The sequence below is a fragment of the Pongo pygmaeus genome, chromosome 6 (assembly GCF_028885625.2).
Source record: "Pongo pygmaeus isolate AG05252 chromosome 6, NHGRI_mPonPyg2-v2.0_pri, whole genome shotgun sequence".
NCBI lineage: Eukaryota > Metazoa > Chordata > Mammalia > Primates > Hominidae > Pongo > Pongo pygmaeus.
Window position 1 is genome coordinate 53598169 of NC_072379.2, and position 5393 is coordinate 53603561.

Genomic DNA, 5393 nt, shown 5'->3' on the forward strand with positions numbered 1-5393 from the left:
GATTGCACCACTGCACTCCAGCTGAGGCAACAGACCAAGACCCTGTCTCAAAAAATAAAATTTAAAAAATAGGCAAAGAGCCGGATGCAGTGCCTCACACCTGTAATCCCAGCATTTTGGGAGGCCTGGCCTGAGGTTAGGAGTTTGAGATCAGCCTGATCATAGTGAAACCCCATCTCTACTAAGAATACAAAAATTAGCCGGGCATGGTGGCGTGCGCCTTGTAGTTCCAGATGCTTAGGAGGCTGAGGCAGGAGAATTGCTTGAACCCAGGAGGCAGAGGTTGCAGTGAGCTGAGATCGCACCACTGCACTCCAGCCTGGGTGACAGAGTGAGAGTCCGTCTCAAAAAAAAAAAAAAAAAAAAATAGGCAAAGAACTGAATAGACATTGATTCCTTAGAAGAATGACCAGCAGGTATATGCAGATGTGCTCAACAGCAGTAATCATTAGGCAAATGCAAATCAAAATTATAAGGAAATATCACCTCATACCTGTTAGGATGACTGTTTAAAAAAAAAATCCAGGCTGGGCACGGTGGCTTACGCCTGTAATCCTGGCCCTTTGGGAGGCCCAGGCAGGCGGATCACGAGGTCAGAAGATCGAGACCATCCTGGCTGACACGGTGAAACCCTGTCTCTACTAAAGATACATAAAATTAGCCGGGTGTGGTGGCGGGCACCTGTAGTCCCAGCTACTCAGGAGGCTGAGGCAGGAGAATGGCGTGAACCCGGGAGGCGGAGCTTGCAGTGAGCCGAGATGGCACCACTGCACTCCAGCCTGGGCGACAGAGTGAGACTAGGTCTCAAAAAAACAAAAAAAGAAAAAAAAGAAAACCTAAAAGATAACAAATGTTGGTTAGGACGTGAGGAAAGAGCCCTTAGACACTGTTGATGGGAAAGTAAAGTGGTGTGAACACTGTGGAAAACAGTATAGAAGTTTCTCAACAAATTAAAACTAGAATTACCATATGATCCAGCAATCCCACTTCTGGGTATATATCAGAAGGAATTGAAATCAATCTTGAAGAGATATTTGTGCTCAGGTTCAGTGCAGCTTTATTCACAGTAGCAATGACATGCAAGCAAACTACACATCCATGATGAGTGAATGGAGAAAGAAAATGTGGTCTATCCATGTATAATGGAATATCCTTTACCTTAAAATAGAAGCAAATCTAGCCATTTATGACAACATGGATGAACCCAAAGGACATTATACAAAGTGAGATAAGCCAGACACGAAAGGCCAAATACTCTATGATACCACTTACAAGATGAATCTAAAATAATCAACTATTTGAGGCCACAAGTTTTGACACCAGGCTGGGCAATATAGCGAGAGCCCATCTCTACAATAAATAAAAGAAAAATTGGCCAGGTGTGTTGGCACATGCCTGTAGTCCCTGTTACTGGCAAGAAAGCCCTAGGTGGGAATGGCTGAGGCCTTTGTTGTGACTGTCTCAGAGCCCAACTTCTCCTTCTGCCCAATCACATTCCCTTTGCCCTCTGAGATGTTATTCCCAAGAACACCAATGTGAATTTTCCCACAATCTCCATCTCAGAGTCTTGTCACCACACATGCTACCTGCCCCAGGAGTCCAACAGCTTCCAAACATAACCAGACTTTTCATCTAGCCTCTAGGACAAAGGTCCAACTATGGGCAGAAATACAAAGCAGAAGTATCCACTGATTGGCCCCATTCTATTTTTGTGCTTCTTATCCACCTACTGTCAATTTTTCCAACCTTCTAGAGTCCTGACATCTTCCTACTGTAAAGACAGCCCCAGTCCATTGAAGTAACTACTAAGTACTACTAACATTGAGTCAGTTTTTTCCACAGTACTTGTACTGCTATTGTACAAGTGTTAAAAAGGCAATCAGATTCAATGTCTTCACACAAACACGTTAAGGAAAATCCACTCCCTTTCATCTTGCTATGTAATCTAAGGAAGTAGGAATTGGATGGTTTTAATAGAAAGTGGAATGCCTTTCCAGATCCTACAACAGAAGCAAGGATGTTGGGCACCTATAATCAGGAAGCCTTCACAAGAACCTCACTATGGTCTTCCTACTCCAACCTTCTGTGATTCTGGCCAACTCGTTCCTAATCTCAGCCTCTGTACATCGTGTTCTGTTTGGTGTGGAATGCTGGTGGAAACGGACAAGGCCAGATGAGTCCTCTAAGGTTAAGACTACATGATTCATTCTACAAGTACCTGGGTGTATACTCTGCACCAGGCTCCACACTAACTACTCCATGGGGATGCCACAGGGACTACAATAACCACGGTGCTAAGGAACAGATGCAGTCTGGTTGAGGACAGAATTGAGGCCGTGAGTCTCCAGAGTCATGTCCTGGAATAGGTTATCAAAGTGTAATAACAGGTGCTATAGGATCATAGCAGGTTCCCCTAATCTAGCCTTGGGTTAGAGAGGGTTTCCTGGAGTCTCTAAACCAAGTACTGAGGTAGGTACTACTTAGGCAAAAAGTGAGGCCTTCTCAGGAGAGCAGCTTTGGAAAAGCTCTTATCTTCTGCTTGCCTTTGGGATGTCATCTGGCAACACTGTTATCACTTCTCACCATCTCCTCAAACCCTATTTTAAGGTGCTTGGTTAGGACAGTGAGTTATAGCGTAGCAGGGACGTCTTCATCACAGCTTAATTTAGAGGTGACATGCAGGGGACCCATCCATGTGCACCACCATCCTTTTCAGTCTACCACCCAGGGAGTTCTTGGAGGCACCTCTGTCCTCTCCCACATATATAACACCATGAATCCAACAATGGCAAGTTCTTTCAGATAACCTTGGTATACCCCTCAACCACACTACACCTTTTTGGCACCTAGTCACCAACTTAACCTCTAGTATTTTTTGGAAGATGATTGTGTCAATTGACTAAGTCCTAGGTTCTGAGTATAAAGAAGTTGTGTTTACTAAACAAACATTTCTTTGTTTCTAGAGTGTACAATGGTTGAAGGGGAAAAACATATGATACTCCAAATCACTGCTGCCCACATCTGTCAGTGTTATTATCAGTGTTACGTGTCAGGTCTTTATTTGTAAAAATGAATAGGACATAGACCCCATCCCCAGGGCAGTTCCCATCTGTCTACAATTCATCCCTCGGCTTGATTTGACCCCATCATTTCCCCTTAGCTAAGCCTCCCTGGAGGTGAGGCAGAAGTACATATGGCAACATGCATGATGGGTATTGATTTGGTATCAGTGATAGAGTCACTTTGGGCGAGAAGATAAAATGGCTTAAGAATCACACAGACATGCAATTCCATTTACTATTTTAAAACTTCTAATTGAGGCCGGGCGCGGTAACTCACACCTGTAATTCCAGCACTTTGGGAGGCCAAGGCAGGCAGATCACCAGGTCAGGAGTTCGGGACCAGCCTGGCCAACATAGTAAAACCCTGTCTCTACTAAAAATACAAAAATTAGCTGGGTGTGGTGGTGCACCCCTGTAGTCCCAGCTACTCAGTCCCAGCTACTTGAACCCGGGAGGTGGAGGTTGCAGTGAGCTGAGATCACACCACTGCACTCCAGCTTGGGTGAAAGAGTGAAACTTCATCTCAAAAACAAACAAACTTCTAGTTGAAAAGATTTTATATATCCCATTATTTAACTTGTTCGCTGGTGTACTAGAGCTTTGTTAGTTGAAATGAAGAAAGATCTTCCTAACATGACATTGGCATTAGTGAAGTCTTCCTTTAGGTGCAACTCAGCAATGTTTCCTAGGAAATAACGGAAATCAAAACATTTTCTGAAATATCTCATGTAATAGATGCAAGATAAGTTATACAGAGAATTACTATCAATGTATCTTTAGTTTCCATTTTATAATGAAGCTAAAGGCCTTATCTTGACATTTTGCCTGAATTTAGTTAGTCTTTATGATCACTGCAGGGCAGAAACGGCCTCTGAGTTAAGGGACTGCTCTTTAACAGCCCAGCACAAGGGCTTGGAGGGTGGCAGGGATACTCAACACCAAGACTCTTTCGTGCCACTTGCTCTCTGACTGGATGAGCTAAGCTTCCAGTACTCACCTCTAAACTGGGACATTGTAGTAGTAAAGTCACTGGGATAACTTACAAAATCCCATGTAATCCATGATAAGCAAGCTGGACACTTGCACAGGTGTGCCAATAGAAAAGGGCTAATTGAGGCCCAGGCATGTTCAACATGGAGGCTTCATCTTCCCTTTTCTTTGTGACCACGTATACAGTGAAGGAACAGGCAACATGGTGCCAGCCAGGTAGAAAACCCATCTGCATAATAAAAGATTAGGGTGGGGCAGCCAGCTTCGTGTGCTATGCAAATAACACACCTGGTCAGATCAATCTTTCATGCCCTATGTAAATCAGACACCACCTCCTCAAGCTCATCTATAGAACCTTCTGCATTTCAGCCGGTCATGGCGGCTCACACCTGTAATCCCAACACTCTGGGAGGCCGAGATGGGCGTATCACGAGGTCAGGAGTTGGAGACCAGCCTGGTCAACATGATGAAACCTCGTCTCTACTGAAAATACAAAAAATAGCTGGGCATGGTGGCAGGCGCCTGTAATCCCAGCTACTGGGGAGGCTGAGGCAGGAGAATCATTTGAATCCAGGAGGCGGAGGTTGCAGTGAGCTGAGATCGCACCATTGCACTCCAGCCTGAGCAACAGGGCGAGACTCCATCTCAAAAAACAAACAAACAAACAAAAACACCTTCTGCATTTCATTGCGGCAGTAGCAACCCATTTTCTCCGGGACCCCTCTCTGTGCAGAGAGCTTTTTCTTTCGCCTGTTAAACTTCCAATTTTTTTTTTTTTTTTTTTTTGAGACGGAGTTTCACTGTTGTTTCCCAGCCTAGAGTGTGATGGCACGATCTCAGCTCACCGCAACCTCCACCTCACAGGTTCAAGCGATTCTCCTGCCTCAGCCTCCCCAGTAGCTGGGATTACAGGCATGTGCCACCACGTCCAGCTAATTTTTTTGTAACTTTAGTAGAAACAGGGTTTCTCCGTGTTGGTCAGGCTGGTCTCAAACTCTCGACCTGAGGTGATCTGCCTGCCTCGGCCTCCCAAAGTGCTGGGATTACAGGCGTGGGCCACCACCCCTGGCCTGTAAAACATTTTTTTAATGTAGATGTTCAACCAGGTAAAGCAATATATCCAATAGGTGTACTAAAGAAAACTTGTTCGGAGTGAGCAATCAGAACCAGAGCTTCAGGACGTAAAAATCTCAATTTTAATAGAATTTCATGTTCAGCAATAGAACTACATTATATGAGTGGCTTTCATATTAGTTTTCAAAGTTTCACATGAAAGATCCACCCATACATGGTGGAACTTTTAACAGTAACCTAAGGTCTAAGAATTATTCTACATCTCTG